This window comes from Prionailurus viverrinus, chromosome C1 (assembly GCF_022837055.1).
Source record: "Prionailurus viverrinus isolate Anna chromosome C1, UM_Priviv_1.0, whole genome shotgun sequence".
In the NCBI taxonomy this organism is placed as follows: domain Eukaryota; kingdom Metazoa; phylum Chordata; class Mammalia; order Carnivora; family Felidae; genus Prionailurus; species Prionailurus viverrinus.
The window spans coordinates 46,817,335-46,838,045 of NC_062568.1; the positions used below are offsets into that span (position 1 = coordinate 46,817,335).

A 20,711-nucleotide genomic window follows, 5' to 3' on the forward strand; every position below is an offset into this window, starting at 1 on the left:
ATCCTCTCCAGCATCTGTAGTCTCCTGATTTGTTCATTTTGGCCACTCTGACTGGCATGAGGTGATACCTGAGTGTGGTTTTGATTTGTATTTCCCTGATAAGGAGCGACGCTGAACATCTTTTCATGTGCCTGTTGGCCATCCGGATGTCTTCTTTAGAGAAGTGTCTATTCATGTTTTCTGCCCATTTCTTCATTGGGTTATTTGTTTTTCGGGTGTGGAGTTTGGTGAGCTCTTTATAGATTTTGGATACTAGCCCTTTGTCCGATATGTCATTTGCGACTATCTTTTCCCATTCCGTTGGTTGCCTTTTAGTTTTGTTGGTTGTTTCCTTTGCTGTGCAGAAGCTTTTTATCTTCATAAGGTCCCAGTAATTCACTTTTGCTTTTAATTCCCTTGCCTTTGGGGATGTGTCGAGTAAGAGATTGCTACGGCTGAGGTCAGAGAGGTCTTTTCCTGCTTTCTCCTCTAAGGTTTTGATGGTTTCCTGTCTCACATTCAGGTCCTTTATCCATTTTGAGTTTATTTTTGTGAATGGTGTGAGAAAGTGGTCTAGTTTGGAGCAAGCATTTTTATGGAATAAGTGATCTTAAGTATCTGTTTTCCTGCAAAGCAGTAATAAAATGCATAGAGAGCCCCAATGGGGGATATTCACAAGTAGGTAAAGCTGTGCTATGCTATTCCTTAGATATATAAACAAACATTACTTCTCATTTCCCCAGGCAATACTAGAGGTAAGAGCAGTTGTCAAAATCACCTGGACTGATAAAATAAATGCCAAAGTGATGAGAAGCTGTTGAGGCCACCATGGTCATGCAAGAATATTATAAAAAACATTTTGTTATAGTTTAAATGACAATTTTTGTTTCCTTTTAGTGGTATAAAAATAATAGTGTGTCTTACACTGATGATATAGATTCATTGCAGTGAAATAATTGAGATGTTTGCTTGTTCTTGAACATTTTAAAAGTTGTTCACATAAATTATGCTATAAAGAAACAAAGACTCGGGGCGCCTGGGTGGCACAGTCGGTTAAGTGTCTGACTTCAGCCAGGTCACGATCTCGCGGTCCGTGGGTTTGAGCCCCGCGTCAGGCTCTGGGCTGATGGCTCAGAGCCTGGAGCCTGTTTCCGATTCTGTGTCTCCCTCTCTCTCTGCCCCTCCCCCGTTCATGCTCTGTCTCTCTCTGTCCCAAAAATAAAATAAACGTTGAAAAAAAAATTAAAAAAAAAAAAGAAACAAAGACTCTTTAAATGACTATCAACTTTTGGAGAACACTCAATCAGTGTATTTATTTATTTATTTTTATCCAGTCATGGCTAAAACATGATTTCATTTACTTCTCCTTTGTGTTTTATTAGACATAAGTTCTGATTATTTTTAAAGTTTCTTTATATTTGTAAAAAATTCAGTGGTGCCTGGGTGGCTCAGTCGGTTAAGCGTCCATCTTCGGCTCAAGACATGGTCTCACAGTTCGTGAGTTCAAGCCCTGCGTTGGGCTCTGTGCTGATGGCTCAGAGCCTGGAGCCTGCTTTGGATTCTGTATATCCCTCTCTCTCTGCTCCTCCCCTGCTCACACTCTGTCTCTCTCAAAGGAATAAATAAAGAATTAAATATATATATATATTTGTAAAAAATTCAAATAAACTGTCATATAGTAATCATTTCTTGTTTTTATGATATACTTGATCTCTCCCCTCAGTGAATCTCAGGTCCATACAGAGAGATAATACGAGTTAAATAATAGTTTCAGATGGCATTTGAGGTGACAGAAATAAATATGATGAAAAGATAACTGGCACAGACAAGAAGTATTTAGGAATCAAAAAAAGGAAGAGATCTTGAGAAAAATATCAGGAAAGTCTTTGTGTCTTGAAATATGGGTGGAAAAAATTTTTATTCAGGTCTTTCGACCATTTTTAAATAGGATTACTTGCTTTTTTTTGCTTTTGAGTTCTATATATATTCTGGTTATTAATTCTTTTGGATATTAGTCCGATAGATACGTGGTTTGCAAATATTTTCTACCATTTCTTAGGTTGCCTTTTCATTTTGTAGATTGTTTTCTCTGCCCTGAAGAAGGTTTTTAGTTTGATGTACTCCCAATTGTTTATTTTTTCCTTCTGTTGCCTCTACTTTGTGTGTCATATCCATCTTTGTGTGTCATTGCCGAGATGTCGAAGAGTTTTTCCCCTATATTTTTTTCCAGGAGTTTTACAATAGTAGGTCTTACATTTAAGCCTTTAACCCATTTTGAATTGATTTTGTGTTTAGTGTAAGGATCCAATTTAATTCTTCTGTATGTAGATATTGAGATTTCCCAATACCATTTGTTGAAAAGACTGTTCTTTTCCTATTGTACATTCTTGGCACTCTTGTCAAAGATCAGCTGACTGTATATTCTGGATTTATTTCTGGGCCCTTTATTCTGTTCCACTGGTTTATGTACCTGTTTTTATGCCCCTACTGTATATTTTGATTACTACAACTTTATAAATAGTCTGAAATCAGAAACTGTGATGCCTCCAGGTTTATTCTTTTTACCCAAGAGTGCTTTGGCCATTCAGGGTCTTTTGTGGTTCCATAAAAATGACAACTAGGTACGTGAAAAGGTGCTTAACATCACCAATTATCAGGGAAATGCAAATCAAAACCACAATGAGACATCACCTCATACCTGTTAGGATGTTTGGTATTAAAAAGACAAGAGACAACAAATGTCAGAAAGGATGTGGAGAAAAGGGAACCTTTATATCCTCATTGTTGATGGGAGTATAAATTGGTATAGCCATTATGGAAAATAGCAATGTGGTTCCTCAAAATACTAACAATAGAACAACCATATGATCCAGCAATCCTCCTCTTGGATGACCTGAAGGAAATGAAATCAATACTTTGAAGAGATAGTTGCACTCCCATGTTCATTGCAGCATTATTCATAATAGCCAAGGTATGGAAACAATCTCAATTAAATGTTCTTAGATGGATGAGTGGCTATATATTCATGGAGATGTAGACCAAAGTGTATAAACAGGTCTTAGAAGAATGACTTCTGAGGATCTAATGTACAATATGGTTGTATTAGTTAATAATATGGTATTGTATACTTGAAAGTTGCTGAGAGTACGTCTTAAGTATTCTCATCACACACACACAGCATGTTAGCTTGTGAGATATAATTGTGTTAATTATCTAGATCTTGGTAATTATTGTGCAATATATATATGTGTATCAAGTCATAATGTTCTATTCCTTAAGGATATATAATTATGTTTGTAAATTATTTATTAATAAAGCGGGGCAAAAAGAAAGATGGGTGGAAATAGGATAGGAAGAAAAGGGAGTACAGGTATCAATGAATGGAATATTAGAAAGACTGTGAGAAAAACTACAATGAGAAAACCAAAGAGATTTTCAGAGTATGGGAAGGATTTGAGGAGATTAATTATAAATGAGGTGGAGAGAAAATTTGGGACCAGAATGAGGGGTCCAGATGTGGATTCTGGATTTTATCATGCTGGTGGTGAGGAGTAGTTGATGATTATCTTGATCGCGAGTTGCAGTAATTAAGCTGTGGAAACTTTTAATTTATCAAACATAATCTTTTATTTAAAAATTTTTTCAGAAATATTTTTACAATACATTAACTTTCAGACTTTTAGTTATTAATATAAGCAAGATGTTATGTCTCATAATTTAGGAAATGTCCATTTAATTCTTCTAGGAATAATGATACAAGTTCCAGAACAGAAAAATTAAATGTTAAATGAATAATAAAATGTTTTTGAAATACTTTGTGCAAAAAGAAAATGTCCCTAAGATTTTGCTCTTTTTTCTATATAGTAAACTAAGCTTGTGTATTCCATGGTTTTAGATGCTATATTAGTTTTGTTTTGCTGAGTAACAAATTTTCACAAACAATGGCTCAAAACAGCACCCATTCATTAGTTCAGAGTTCTGTAGGTCAGAAATTCCAGCACACTAGGCTGGCTTTTATGCTCAGAGTATCACAAGAGCGAAATCAAGGTGTCGACCAGCCTCTCATTTAGAGGCTCTGGGAAAGAATATGCTTCCAAGTTCATTCTTAAAGTTGGCAGAATTTTGTTATTTGCAATGAGACTACAGTTCCTGTTTCCTCAATGGCTGTTAGCCAGGAGCCACGTTTTAGCTTCTACGGGCTGTTCTTGATCCTCTCACATGGTTCCTCCATTTTCAAATCTTCAAATCTTTCTCTTGCTTTGAATCTCCCTGACTTTTTCTTCTGCTTTTTTTATATGCAACCCTCCAAGGAAACCTGTCTACTTTTAAAGGAGTTGTATGATGATCTTTGGACACCTGGATTATCTCCCTATTTTAAGGTTAACTTTTCCCTGTAATAATACAGCAGAGATAATCCTAATCACAGCAGGGATTTGTCATCATATTCACAGGTTCTGCTTATACTCAAAGGACAGGAGGTTACAAAAGAATAAAGATCATTGGAGATTATTCTTAGAATTCTGTCTACCACAGTTATGTATTTGATTATTGTTAAAACTTATTCATAATATTATGAATGGTGGAAATAGTGTAAACAATATTTCTTAAAGAAATGAATAATAAGTAGGTACTAGTGAAAAAAACCATGTATTCCAAAAACAATGATTAAGCAAGAATAAAATAAAGTTAAAATTAAAAATATATAACGGTTATTCTTTGTTAGCAAAATTGAACTAAGTTAATACAGGTCTTATAAGCAATCCCTATTTTATGTATAACACATGCCGTTATGCTGACACATTCAATTAAGGCCGTTTAAGAAGGCATTTGCCACTATCCCATGAACCACATAAAGGGACTCTTCACTAATCTCTCTGGCAACCATACAAAATCACATTTTGACCTGATAAGATGTCCTAGTAACAAATTCAGAAGTTTTGTGTCTAGGCTGGAAAGGGCATGATAGTAGTGGGAGTTGAAGAAAATGCCCTTTTCTCCCAACACCCTAGATGAAAACAACCTTGTGAGTGTCAAAAATCTATCAGAACTCCATTAGTTTTATTTCTTCTGAGAAATGTAACAAAACAAAACAACCTCCCCCCACAAAACCACACATAATTAATGAAGAAAATCTATCACATTCACATCAAAGTAATTACACACCTTTCATGACCACCTCCATATCCTTAAATGCTCTGAGCTTATTACTACTTCTCCATTCAATCACTGTTTTGATTCAAATACAACCATGACTCCTGGCTAGTAATGTTGAGTATGAATTGATGGCGTTCTTTCCCAGTCTTACAGCAGCATGCTCCATGTCTGACCTCTCACTTCTAGGGTACTGGTGCATTCTCAGGTGATCTTCAGTGCCCTTGAAATAACTAGTCATGGGCCTGCTGAGGTTTATTCAGTGGTATTAATTATCCTTGCCTTATGCAATGACCATAGTTTTTATTAGCTTATGAGTTGAATTTTATAAGTTACCATCAATGACTTACAATTATCCCAAAGATGAAGAAATAGTTGGGGCCCTGGGTGGCTCAGCTGGTTAAGCATCTGACTTCAGCTCAGGTCATGATCCCACAGTTTGGGGTTTTGAGCCCCGCATCGGGCTCTGTGCTGACAGCTCAGAGCCTGGAGCTGCTTCAGATTCTGTGTCTCCCTCTCTCTCTCTGCCCTTCTACCACTTGCACTCTGTGTCTCTCTCAAAAATAAATAGACATTAAAAAATAAAAAAAAATTAAAAAATAAATAATATACCCAATTACAAAAAATCTATAAATTATTATTAAAAATAGGTAAGTAAGAAAAAAAATGTTTACTTAAAATTATAATTTCAACCAAAATGACCCTTTAAATGATCCTGTTTAACATGACTTTTAAATTTGGTATAAAACCTAGCATGCATGCCATTGTTCTAAAAATGAACAAGGAGATGTATCACAGTGACAGAATGGGCAGAGGGAATGGTTTATTCTACCTGGACAGGAGACAGAAAACTTGGAAAGTTTAAAGAGGAGCTGAGTCTTCTAAGATGAATTGGTGTTAGGGAAGGGACCAAGGAGAGCATGAATAATGGTGGTGATCCAGAATCTCCAGCCTTGGTTATGAGATGCTGCAAAGTAAGGTGCTCATTCAAGTCTCTGGATCATCATGGTTGAATAGATGAGAAAATATCTTTATCCTGACAGAATCTACACCTAGTACTTTTGACCAAGTAAGATGATCCTGACAAATATCCACTTTTAGAAAGAAAAGATATTTCATAAATAATGCATGACCCTTTTGTCTTGAAATAAAAATAGCCCTGTTAACACTTTATGCTTAAATCCTTATTTTATATTATGTTACTGTACATTTCTTTCCACTTAACCTTTACAGAATGATGCATTTTTATTTCCTCCATTTGCAGAATTATTTACTTTTACAAAATCCTTGCCTGTGAGCGTTGCTTTATTCCTGTTTGTGCTATTAAAGTTCAGCCAGATGGAACTCTTCCAAGGCCTTATTTCTGTCAGACATTTGAACAGCTGGGATTGTGTAGTTTCTGAGCTTGAAGGAAAGGATCTGTAGAGCTCATGTCAGCAAGGGCCATGAGCTCTCATGATCTCTCTCAGTAGCTTTATATTCACATAGTTTCACTTGGAAAAAAAAACTAACATTTGTAATTTGTGCCAAGATGGAGGAGAGGATGAGAAGGAATTGCATTAATATCTGGCTTTTAACATTCTGAGACATTTGTAACTGTTTCATTAGATCCATTTTAGAAATTGTAATTATGTCATTATTCCATCTTGTGAAGTCATTTGCCATAAAGCATAGATATAAATAGTTTTAGAATGGACTTTTTTTGGAAAGGGTTGAGATTTACCATATTAAATTTAGATTGCTAAGTGGAAGATAATTAGGAAAAACTGGTGTTGATGTAGCATATGAGATTTATCTCAAAGATTAAGTAGGTTTCAAAAATCATTCTTTATGCTACTAAAAATGGAGTTTATTTACATTTTGAAAGTAATTATAAATAGGATTTAAACAAAAAAATTTCTTCCCTCTTCTTATTTGTATAGCTTAATATTCATAGAAATAATTTTTTAAATGATCATTTATTTTGAGGGAGGGAGAGAGACAGAGACAGAGACAGAGACAGAGACAGAGAGAATCCAAAGCAGGCTCTGCGCTGCCAGTGTTGAGCCCAATGTGGGGCTCAATCTCATGAACCATGACATCATGACCTGAGCCAAGATCAAGAGTCAGATGTTTAACTGACTGAGCCACCCAGTTAACCCTTTGAAGAACATGTAGCAAATGCTGTGTTCAGATTAGAGACTACCCAGTTTTAACAAAGATAAAGCTATGCTAAAGTAGCAATGACCTTTAAAAATATGAAAATATGGGATAAGAAAAAGATTTTATAGTAAAGAGATGTAACAACAAAAAAGCAGAATTTTCATAGTAATGTAATTCTGAAGAAGATAAAGTGGGAAGATTTGAAGATTGACAGCCTCTGAATAATACACTGAATGACATCTCAGCTACATATGGTAGCATTTTATTTGAACAGTTCATTAGTTGCAATTAGAAACTCTTTAGAGACCTCTATAATGTCAAACTTTTAAAATATAACAGGCAAATAGCTGTAAGTATAATATATAGAGTTCCTTCAATAGTTATTTTTTTCAATAGCTCTTTTTATCAAAGTTAATACTTGGAAAATTATTGGAGTCTTGAAAAAATATTAGAATAGGAAGACACTCTTAAAAATCATTTGCGGGGCGCCTGGGTGGCGCAGTCGGTTAAGCCTCCGACTTCAGCCAGGTCACGATCTCGCGGTCTGTGAGTTCGAGCCCCGCGTCAGGCTCTGGGCTGATGGCTCAGAGCCTGGAGCCTGTTTCCGATTCTGTGTCTCCCTCTCTCTCTGCCCCTCCCCCATTCATGCTCTGTCTCTCTGTGTCCCAAAAATAAATAAACGTTGAAAAAAAAAATTAAAAAAAATCATTTGGTCCAATTTTAGTTCTTTTTATTAATTGAGGCATAATCTATATATGGCAAAACAGATTATAAGAATTTATTTCAGTGGAACTTAACAGTTGTAGATACATGTAACCATAACTCCAGTTAAAGTATTGGATATTTTTCTCTCTCCAAAAAGTTAAGTTGATTTTGAAACACTTCGTCACCTCTGTTCTAATTTCTATTATCTGATCTTCATTTTCCCTTCATGTAAGTGGAATCATTCGTTATGTACTCTTTTGTATCTGGCTATTTCAGCTCAATGTAATACTTTTGAGGTTCATCCATATTGTTTTGTGTATCAGTACTTGATTATTTTTAAAAATTATTTCTAAGTTTTATCAGTTTTAACAAATACCACAATTTGTTCATCAGGTTTTCTGTTGTGGACATGTGGGTTATTTCCATTTGGGGACATTATGAATAAAGGTACTGTGAACATTCTTGTACAAATCTTTTTGTGGACACATGTTTTCCTTTCTCTTGGGTAAATACCAAAGAGTGGAATGGCTGGGTCATAAAGAGGTTACATATTTAACTTTATGAAATACTGGCAAATTGATTTCCAAAGTAATAATAAAATTTTACTTTCATCAGTGATGTAGGAAAGTTCTACTCACTTTACTTTCTCATCAACATTTGATAGGAAGATTTTATCCTGTTCTAATAGGTTCAAAGTGTTAACTCATTAGATTTAATTTATATATCTTTGATGACTATAATTACATTGAATACCTTTTCACATGCTTATTGACCATTTGTATATCTTCTTTGTGAAACATTTATCCAGTATTTGTCCATTTTTATTGAGTTTTTGGTCTCATGCATTTGTAGGAGCTCTTCACATATTCTGCTTGTAAGTATTTTATATATATGTCTGGGGATGAATATTTTTGTCTAGCTTGTGACTTGAATTTTTGTTTATTTAATGGAATTTTTAATGGTCTCTTTTGAAGAATAACAGTTGAATTTTGATGAAATTAAGTTTACCAATTTTGTTCCTAATGGTTAGTACTTTTGGTGTCCCAAGAAATTTTTGCCTACACTGATGTCATAAAGATACTTTTCCATTTTCTTCTGTAAACTTTATAATTTTATAATTTATGTATAGGTCTTTGATTCATTCTGAAATTAACTTTTGTGTATGATATGAGGTAGAGGATAAAGGTTATTTTTTCCTATATGGATATCCAGGTATTCCTGATGATATTCATTACAGAGCCTGTCATATTGATCTTTAAGAGTTCTTTATTTTAATTTGATACATGAATAAATGCACATAGAAATTTTTAAACATCACATAAGAAAAAACAATACTAAGTGTATACTACAGTGAATTACTTATTAGTCTTTTATGTGGATTTGTCTACCTAACTAAACTTAATTTATTTATTTTTTTTTTTAATTTTTTTTTTCAACGTTTATTTATTTTTGGGACAGAGAGAGACAGAGCATGAACGGGGGAGGGGCAGAGAGAGAGGGAGACACAGAATTGGAAACAGGCTCCAGGCTCTGAGCCATCAGCCCAGAGCCTGACGCGGGGCTCGAACTCCCGGACCGCGAGATCGTGACCTGGCCGAAGTCGGACGCCTAACCGACTGCGCCACCCAGGCGCCCCCTAAACTTTAAGTTTTTGAACACACTTGTACTCTGGCTAATATTTCTCCTCCACCATTTCCCAAATGCTTAATAAATATTTATTGCTTGAGTGATTGGATGATTAAGGTGGATGATCCATTAATATTTATCAGTTTCTGTCTTTTTCTAGTTACTACATATCTATGTAGTACCTTTAAGCTGTAGCACATGATTTGGTAACTCGATGCAGTCATTTGGTTAAAGTCTAATTTCTTTTCCTGTGCTACTAGTATTTTCTCTTGCTTTTTAAATCATATTTCTCCCCCAAATATTCCATACATTTATAAACTCTGTCTCTCTCTTAAGTCCTTCTTCACTGCCTTCAAATAAGCTCATGTGTGGAAAAAAAATACCCAGTTTTCAATTTTACTACCCACCAGGTACCACTCTTAACCTTTCTTCATTCCTCACTTCTATGTTTCTCAGATAGAATGCTATCATATATTGCAAGGGCCTGTGACTCTTTCTATGAGAAATTTGGCATTTCACTTTAAGGAAAATCTTTGAAAGAGCCTTCTTGTTCTGGTTCATCTAGGAGACCACCTTAAAACCAAGTTCTACCACAGTTTTATTACTGCCCTTGGAATTTGTGTTTATAATTTCATCATGCCCAGAAATTATAACCTGATGATGTTTGTTCAAGTTCTTAAACAGGGAGGGTGGTTTTACTAGTAGATTGTGCAAAAAGTAATTTACACAGTTGCTCTCTTCTTCCCTCCTTCCTTTACCAACCTCTTGTCATTTGACTTTGCCTTCCACCACTTTGTTAAGATTGGAAATTGCTCTCTCAACAGTATCCGTATCAGAGTAGGCTGCCCTAAGTCCCAAAACAAGGCAGGTTGGATAGTAATTGTTCCCATTCCATTACTGCTACAATGTGGTATTTGATACTGAACACTCAAATTCAGAATGCATGGTCCAAGTAAATCAGCCCAGCTCCCATGATGCCTTTTTCCTTCTTGTCTTCTTCACTAACTACCACAGGTGAGACCTGGTGTCCTGTGAGGGCATGAAGTTGCCAAGCCTCAACAATTCCTCCTTGGCATTACATGGTGTCCTAGTCCACAGGACTTAGGCTTTTTTCTTACTCTCCTTTCATTAGTAATGAATACATCCCTTCCCTGTACACTATTCCTACCCTCAATCCTTTTCCTTAGGAAATCTCTGCTTCTGGGCTGCCATGTCCAGTTTCTCTACTGTCCAGGAAATGGAGTCTTTTCTTATGCTTTAGGTTGGTGTTTGAGCTTTTTCTTCTTATGGGTATGTCCCCCAGGTGATAACCACTGGTATGGTCTACTTCACTCGAGCATTCAGCACATTCTTGAATTTCTCTGTTCTCTGACCTACCACAAAGATTAGTTCTTCAGGATGAACAGCTTGTGAATTTGGATCTGAGGTTGTGGCATTGCACCCTCTTGGACATCGCACCTTCTAACTTTCAGAGGCAGACCCTGAGGTGGAGTGTGTGTCTCTTACCTCTGTCTTGCCTGAACGTGGATTCCTCACTAATTCAGAAAGCTGTATCTCCTTTATGCTTAAGGAATTTCTGTGATACTGGTTTATAACAATGTTACCCATTCAATTATTTAAAAAAATTTTTTTTAATGTTTATTTATTTTTGCGAGAGACACAGAGTGCGAGTGGGGGAGGGGCAGAGAGAGAGGGAGACAGAATCTGAAGCAGACAGAAGCTGAGCTGTCAGCACAGAGCCCGGCGTGGGGCTCAAACTCATAAACCGTGAGATCATGACCTGAGCTGAAGTCGGATGCCTAACCAACTGAGCCAGCCAGATGTCCATTAATTCTTTGTCATCACTATTTCAAACATTTCAATGTCTGCTGAGATATAGTGGGGAGAGTTTGCTCATGTTTTTATGTGCAGCTGTTGATATCTTTGTCTTTGTGCAATCCTCTCCCTTTGTTCAGCTCCCTCAGTTCTGTTAATGACAAACTTTTGTCAGAGTAAGCTTTCATCTCAGGAGACCTGATGGCCATATTTAAAAATAACATTTCAAATAAAATATTGCTTGGAGAAGTTTTTTCTGGTTTTCTTCTCTTAACAAAACAAAATTTGGCAGGATCTTGACCTTAAATAGGAACTGATGCCTGTAGGTATTAAAAGAATAATTTAATATGGAAGAAATCTATATTTAAAAAATGTTTATAATGCACGTTTTATAACCACTTTTTCCATAATCTTTTTTTGGGGAACTGCTTCTCTAATGTTTTTGAATGATTTTAGAGTCAGGTGACAAATTGTGATTCCACCCAGCTGCTACTTTGGATAGGGAAAGACGTTTTGCCTAGCCTATACCCCTGGGAAGTTTTCCTCCTGTATTTCTTGGGCATGTAAATTCATCTTGTTTGAGTCATCCTCCCTCTCTTCCTCTCTATTTCATGGGAAGCCTTATAGGGCCTCTCTTTGCAGTCTTTATTCTCTTTCTACTTTTCTTGGTCTTTGTTGGAAGGTCCCTGAAGGCTCCTGAAAGATCATAAATTTAGTATCCTCAATGATAATCCATTTAACAAACTGTTAACCTCTTCTAACCCAATGGGATCACTATTTGAGCAGCACAGTCCTGTGGTCCTTCTCTGAGATCTTGAATTTTGAAAGTGCCCTTTCTGACCACGGTCTTTTCCCCATCTTTCCATAGCCTCTTAGCTCATCATAGTCCTTCCTCTTAGATTGTTGTTCACTCTTGGCTTTCTCTTCCTACTTTGATTGGAGCTCCTCTTAAATCTTTTTAATAGCAGTCTCACCAGTAACTGCTGTCTTGTCCCATTCTTTGGATCTTGCCTTGTCTCTCAGCTTGATCATCAGCTTACTCCGTGCTTTTCCCTGGTGCTAGTGGTGCTCAAAAAGACTGCCTGACACTGTTGCCACTCATCCTTAAAGAAAATTTCGTCACAACCCTTCTTGATTCCTAATCAGTCTCATGCACATTCGCTCACCAACTCCTGGAAATCTTTATAATTTTCCTCAAAAAACTCAACCCTGCACTCAACAAACTGTTCTTTATTACATTTTCAAGAAACTAGAGTCCACCAGGCATGGAGCCTATTAATTTCACCCATCTCCAATTCTAAGTTTATCTAATTAATCAGTCACTCTTTACTCCTCTTATCTGAAAGGAAAAGATGGACTTTCTTTCCAAGGCTTCCTTTATACTCATCTTAATTTCAAGCAATGAACCCATCTCTAGTCTTTCATTTGCCAATGAAGCTTAATTTAAATTCATTGTTTCTAATTCATTCTTTATGCCACTGCAATTTTAGCTTTGGTTCTCACCATATCAGTAGAACTGCTCCAAAGTCTTAAGGTGTTTACTGATAGTCAAAGATTGGTTTCTGAGCCTCCTGTTCTTCTCATTTTCCTTGACCATGCTGCAGAATTTATCACTGCTTACTGGTCCTCCATTGAATGTTCTGCATCCTTCATTTTTATAACATTCTGGAGACCTGGAATCCACTATAGTTAATCTTGGTAAAGACACAACTACTTCAAGGCATCCCTCCCTTTTTCCAATGAATGCTTTATTAAACTGGAAAGGGATCACTTTACATATATTTTTACTGTAGCTACATTTTGATCAATTAAACAATTCTTTTAAAGAAACTGAACTTAATTTTATGTCCTTAAAATGTAAATGGGTTTTTCCAAAAAGAAGCAATTACTAAATGTGCGATAAGAATCTATTACATAAAAACAATGCATCAAAAAGACTGTCTTAATAATGATGTACATGCTGTTCTGGGTTGTGAAAAGAGAAAATAGTTTCACTAAGTTATGCACACTGCTTAAATGACTTTTTGGATGTACATTAGGGTAGAGACAGAATGTAGAGTTAGATACAAACCTAAACATCCTACAATTCAGGCTTTTTAGGATGGATCAAATCTGGACTAGAAAGATGGAAGAGAACTAAGTGCTTGATTTGACATTCAAAAAAGATTTAGTGAGTATTAAACAATACCTCATTCATCTCAAACTCCTTACCATCAAGCCTGTAATGGAACCAAAATTGGCACTATTTTTGCTCAAAACCAACCTGGTGTTTTCCAAATAGACAAAAAAAAAAAATGTAACTTGAAATAAGAATGTAAAAACGCCTGGCATTTAATAAGCATTTTATGGGCAAGGAAGGAATTTATCACCTTCACTTTTCAGATGTGGAAAATGTGGCTCAGAGAGTTTAGGTAACGTGCCTAAAGTCACTCAACTGGTGAATAGAATTGGGCACCCAGTCCAGGTTTTCAATCTTCAAATTTCTCATTTTTCTTCTTCCCCATGCTGAATGAGGCTGTACATTTAACAGCAGAGAATCTGAGTTCCAGTCCTACGCTTCTATTTTATCTTATCATGTAACAACAGATGTGTCCATTGAATCTTTGCCAACCCCAGTATTGTCTTCTGTATTTAAAAAAAAAAAAGAGGTAATAAGAAGGATAAGAGGGAGAAAATCAGCCAAATCTGAAATGTGGGAATTTTAAAGGATACATGACATGATTTCTTCAACAAATAAATGACATGAATAAAAAGGAGTGGGGAGTGGGAACTGAGACTTAACAGATACAGGAACCAAATATGATGACTCCTGGTCCTCGTGGGGGTGGGCATGGTGGCATGGGCTGTTCTAGATTTAAATGAGAAACTGAAAAAAATATGTATGAGCACATTATAAAACTTGAACATGAACTAGATATTTGGTGATATTAAGGGACCTTTAGGAATATTGTAAGATGACAATAGTAGTATTTATAAGTGTTATAGAAAAAAAAGTGTTACTTGCTAATATACATACCCAAAACAAGTGAATTGATTTTGTGAGATTTGCTTTAAAATATTCTTGTAAATATAAGTGAGGTGAAGATGAGAAAGATTGGCAAATTCTTAATAATTGTTAAAGCAGAGTGGTGGGTGCATGGGAGCTCATTATACTGACTGCTCTACTTTTGCATGTGTTTTAAATTTTCCAAAATACAAAGTAAAAAAAAAAAACAACAGGAAAAAAGATGAGGAAGAAATAGAAAAAGGTGAGACATATTTACAAGTTTAGTTTCAGATGTAAGACTGAATTATGGAAAAATCAGACATAACTTTTCTATTATGTATTATGGCATTTGGGCATGGCAAAGTATAATTTTATTTTGTCAATTAATTTTTAAGGTATTAACGAATAATTGGAGTTTTAAAACTTTGCTAGCCCATAAATGCTGCTTATCGCCACCACATGTAGTTTCACACCTGAATTGGCTTTGCCAGATTAATTTGTCAGGACTCTTTTATCAAGAAGTTAAGCACCCAGGATTCAGGAATGTTCTTTGGTTCCACCTCATTGATTTTCTTGGGAAAACAGTGTCACACTATGAGAATTTAAAATTTATTAAAGTTTCTTGCCAACGCTTAATACAGATTCTAAAATTTTAACACATATTTGAGTTAGAAATACAGGGAGATAAAAGGATTACAGAAACCATGATGAGAAAATTTTCTGATTACATCATGTAATATGTATATCATACCCTTGTGGAAAAAGGAGCAAATTATTTTATATCTGATTTTAGTCATAAGAAAGGAAGTAGTTAAAAGGATTAATAATAATGGCTCTTATCTTAAAGAGCCCTATATTTACACTCGGATGGCATATACCTTTTTTCATCTTTTCCATGTGATTTCCAAATCAAAGGTATCAATGAAAGAGGATTATTTATGGTTTCTACATTGAAAATTTTATAGATCATTAAGTATCTTTAACCAAAAGAAACAGCTCTTTTTTTTCCATAGTGACCAATGATAATTTGAAGAAAAATACTCAACAAGTACTTGAAACTTGCTTTTATTGTTTGTGGCATTTTGTCAGGTTTATGGTTATCTTGTGAAGTAATAAGGCTGAGATGATTTAACATGAGCTTGTGACAGTGATGCTTTTCTCTATTTATTTCTTACCACTCTGATTGCTCAGGGAGCTGCTTTCTTCATCTCACATTGGCCATGACTGCCAAGTCTACCAGTCAAAACAATTTCACAATTGAACATTAATGGACTCAGGAACATTAGCAGAAGCAAATATAGGCAGGATACCATAGTAACCCATGGAGTCTGAGGAAATGGTGTTCCATTAAAGGGAAAGATAATGTCCCCAAATAAGGTTTTACATAAATAGATTGGCTTCTCATACCTAAAGTGTCTTTTATTGTGAAACAAACTTCCAATTTCATAGTGCCCAGATTTGCCACCATAGTACTTTAAAAATTCTGTTAAAATTTAATTCATTTTTGAAATTTAAGAACAATAGATTATTAAATAATGTGGGAAAGGAGATAAAATTATTATATATAGAGGTAGTTAGTTTAAGATTTTTAGGGTTATATGATAAATTTTGAGAGGCAACAGGCAAGCATGGGCAATAAATCAATATGATTTTAGATTCAACACTAACAGAAAAGTCACCTCATCCATAAAGGAACATAGGAAACATACCCTTCCTTCTATTTTTTGTCATTTTTTAACTTATATTGGTCCATCAGCATTCTTCAAATAAACATTTATTACAATGCATTTCAAACTTTTCATATTTGAGGCAAACTCTTTAACACTAGAAGTTTTGGAGCCACACTTGAAGGGATTAATAACACTAAACACAGAAAAATCATTAACTTTTTAAAACTAATTCTGGTAGAGGAACTTCTTACTGTATCTATTCCTGTCAAAGTAATAGTAATTTCAAAGAACTCACATCATCACCTTTCAACAGAGTGTCACTCGATATAACTGTTTATTTCTAGGTGAACATCTCTTAGTACATAGGAGGCAAATTCTGGCACACTATAGCCACTTGATCATCTTTCAACATTTGGCTACACACTGAGAAAGAATATGGTAAATAGCAGAGGTGAGAACCACTGATTTATTGAGTATCTACTGGGTGCAAAGCCCTGCAATAAGTTTCATGCACTCTTTCTACTTCTTTAAAATTTTTTTTAATGTTTATTTTATTTTTGAGACAGAGAGAGACAGAGAATGAGTGGGGGATGGGCAGAGAGAGAGACACACACAGAATCTGAAGCAGGCTCCAGGCTCTGAGCTGTCAGCACAGAGCCCAAGGCAGGGCTCGAACTTGTCAGCCGCGAGATCATGACTTGAGCTGAAGTTGGACACTCAACCCACTGAGCCACCTAGACTCCCCCACTGTTTCTATTTCTTAGTTTGATTTCAGTTACACATAGGACGATAAAAAATAGATTTCTACACAAGATGCTAGCAAGTGGATACTTGTATTTATATTCAATCAAAAGGATTCTAAAACAGGTCACTGCATTTTTAATATTGAGAAACAAAGGCGAGTCTAAATAATATTAATTTTGTCATTGCAGGCCCAAGATATTTGTAAGAGAAAGAGGGAAATAAGGAGAAGAAGGTAGGGTGAAGAGGAGGAAAAAAAGATGGAGCAAATGAGGAACCCGTGATTTACAACCAAAAATTAACTTAAGGATGTCTATTAGTTCTCTAAATTGTCCATTTTATGATTGAGAAACTTTAGCTTAGAATTCAGTTGAATTTGATTCTCCTACCTTTGTAGTACATATTTAATATACTTAATATATTTAAGCTTAGTTAAATTTATAGGGTTCAAAGTCATGCCAGCAGAGTAACGATTCAGAGATGGAGTCATGTTTGATTGCGTGAAAATAGGAGCAAACAGCAATAGTAGAAATCACCAGCTATTTTAAAGGATAGCTTGTAAAGGGGGACTTGTATATATTCATCGTGGCTCATACATAGGATGGTTGTACTGGTTTATGTGCCTGGTATTGTTTCAGGTTACCCTTGTTCAGAGTGTCCTGTTTCAAAAGTGTTCTGGCTTGCATGATAGAGAATGTAACTGCTGTACTCATTAACTGAAGTTATAGCGATACAAATTTTTACTCAACTTTCCATAGGTTAAAATAGTCCAAAACGAGAGAAGTTTACTTATAAGCCAATAGAAACATTAGAAGTTCTCAATCAGATGCTTGAAATTATTAAGTGTTTTAAGGGGTCTAAGCTAGATAATGGTAGATCAGTAGATCTATTACTTTGAATTATAAAAGTACCAATATCTGGCTGTTTTAGATATACAAAAATGTCAGTTTCATATAGTTCAACCTAATATAATGTGTATCAATACTCTAGGAGTCTATTTTATGTTTTTAGTCTATTATATATTTGGAAAGAAACCTAAAAATTGTTTTATTTTAAAATCTTAAAAGTTTCAAGGGCACCTGGGTGGCTCAGTTGGTTAAGCATCCAACTTTGGCCCAGGTCATGATGTCATGGTCTGTGGTTTCGAGCCCTATGTCAGGCTCTGTGCTGACATTTCAGAGCCTAGAGTCTGCTTCAGATTCTATGTCTCCCTCTCTCTCTGCTCCTCCCCTGCTCATGCTCTGTCTCTCTTGTTATCTCTCAAAAATAAATTTAAAAAAAAAGTTTAAAATCTTAAAAGTTTTTCATCAGGAAGAGTAAAAATTAGGATAACTCCTTATTGGATATAACCTTAATAGAATGTCAGAACATGTAAGTCAGAGGGATAGCACTGAAAGCTGAAAGGAAAGTTGGATGTATTTTGATACCAAACTGTAATGAAATGTCGCTATATACTAGCACTTCCGTTAAGGGATAAGATTCCTAGAAAAGAATTCAGAATACGTTTTTTTTTTTTTTTTTTTTTTTTTTTTTTTTAAATTTTTTTTTTTTCAACATTTATTTATTTTTGGGACAGAGAGAGACAGAGCATGAACGGGGGAGGGGCAGAGAGAGAGGGAGACACAGAATCGGAAACAGGCTCCAGGCTCCGAGCCATCAGCCCAGAGCCTGACGCGGGGCTTGAACTCACGGACCGCGAGATCGTGACCTGGCTGAAGTCGGACGCTTAACCGACTGCGCCACCCAGGCGCCCCCAGAATACGTTTTTTAAAAACAAAGTGTTCTAATATAGTCTGGGAATGCTGTAAAAGCCATGTTAAATTCAACCATGATTGATAACAGTTAAGATTAATGAAAGGCTTACAAAAGTGGACTAATATTGATTGTAAGATTGCATTATAATCATGTTTTCCAAACAGATAACAGTCTCAGGGATCCCTGTCATGTGGGAAATTACATTGAGGCAATGGTAGCCTCCAAGCATATTAACTGACAGACATTTTCAAGAGCCAAGGGACAGAAAGACTCACAGACCCAAACTAAGGTAGTAGACTTAACATAGTTTATAGAACCCAATGAAAACACACAGAAAGAAGCAAGAGGAAAGAGTTGGAGATGGGTGAATGTACTTGTGATAGGTTAAGAGGAGGGGAAGGAACATCCTACTGGAGTCCTGTGTTGCACAGCATTTACATGTCCTGCCTCTCTCTCTCTCTCTGCTACATTGGCCTTTATTATTGAAGATGTGGTTATAACTTACATTGAACAAAGAGGCTTAGGGAAGGAAGATACCTGGAGTCAATACATTCTGTTCTACCAGAGGTATTTAGAGGCAGAACCTGGTCAGCTGCTCTCACTTTCACTGACCTAATGAATAGCTTTGCCTTTTCTCTGCACATGTAGGATGAAACATACATGGGATCAAAATGTAACCATGATATATGTCACAAATAGGGGGTTGACTCCGTGATGATATACCTTTCAATCTGGAGGCGGCATGATTTGTTTCTTGTGATTTGGTCTTTGTATCTATTTTCACTGTAAGTGATACTCCTATTTATTCCACTTATTTTTTTATCATATATTTCATTTATTCTATTTGTAAGAAATAGATATCTACATCTTATAAGTTACTAATTTATATTCTAGTTATACTTTTCTTTTCTAATTATGCTTAACACTTACGAATTTTACCTATGTCTTGGAAGCCAATGGACCGTTCACCATCTATACTTAATACTCTTTGTGAGTTTCATCCATCACATTTTTCTTGTTTTCTGTTTAGCAGAATTAGATATTCTTAAATTATACAGGAAGAACGTAATGCAGACCCACAGGAGGAAAGTAGAGGGAAAAATCAGTGTGAAGTCTGGGTATCCCCATTTCGGCTTCGACCTGAATGGCTGTGGTTTCTACTTTTACTATTCTGTATATCCTTTATGAGATCTTGTGTGACAAAGGTCCTACAGTGCTACTAAGAAAACAACCTGAAAGTCAATGCTGTAAAAATTTACCTTATAATGTAATGTTTGGGTTTTATTAGTAATTCCATAATTATAAATGAAAAATTTAAAATACATGGTTGCCACATTGTTAGGGGTTGAAAAGAAAATTGCTACAGGAATTGCAGATAATATACGAGTTTATTGTATCAAACCCTGTAACATAGGCACTTATCCCTGATGCAGATGCTAATGGTTGAAATTTGCTGAAAATCAGGTTTCATGTTTAAAGTGAATGATAGCAAAATAAAAATATCTTCATAGATTAAAAGCTGTGGCTTGAATAAGTTGCCCGAAATGATAGTCCTTATTTTACTCATTCATCAAATTATTGATTCTTCTATCTTTCTTACAAGTATCACTTAGATGCCAGACACTGTTCTAAGAGCTAGTGATACAAAGATGAATCATCCTCTGCTCCCATGCTCAAGTAATTCAGCCTGGTGGGGAAGACAGAGAAGTAAAGCATCTGTTAAAATCCGGTGTGATAACTCTTTTAAAGGGTTTGCTTTGGAGACGTAGAGGAAGAGTAGGGAGGGGAGACACTATAAAGGAAACCTTCGTAAAGGAGTTAAATATTGAGCAAGAAGTAATGGAAGTGAGAAAATAATTGGGATGAGGGGAGGAGAAACACACTAATTGTAGAGAGAAGAAACAACATTACTCGGGGGCATAAAAGAGAAGATAGATGTAGATTCCATGTGGAGAATTATCAGGAAATGAGACCTTGACACATCTGGTCATAAATGGCTTTTATGCTACAAAATGAAGATTGGAATTTATTCTGAAGTTGAAGAAAAGTGCCTGAAGAATTTTAGGTAAGAAGATGGCATGATTGCATGATCATGTTTGCAGCTGGAGTGGTAACTTTGGAAAAGGTATGGAGAGGAACAA

General features: G+C 35.6%; 1 protein-coding gene across 4 annotated transcripts in view; it reads left to right on the forward strand.

Moving 5' to 3' along the window:
• PDE1A (phosphodiesterase 1A) overlaps nt 1-20,711 on the forward strand; it is a 243,374-nt gene that overhangs the window by 32,856 nt on the left and 189,807 nt on the right. The window contains exon 1 of one of the 4 annotated variants that reach the window (XM_047871056.1): nt 20,615-20,635. The exons of the other annotated variants lie outside the window; for them this stretch is intronic. The gene's annotated coding sequence lies outside the window, so the exon portion shown is untranslated. Of the gene's footprint in view, nt 1-20,614; nt 20,636-20,711 lie in introns of those variants that run through there. 4 annotated transcript variants of the gene reach the window in all.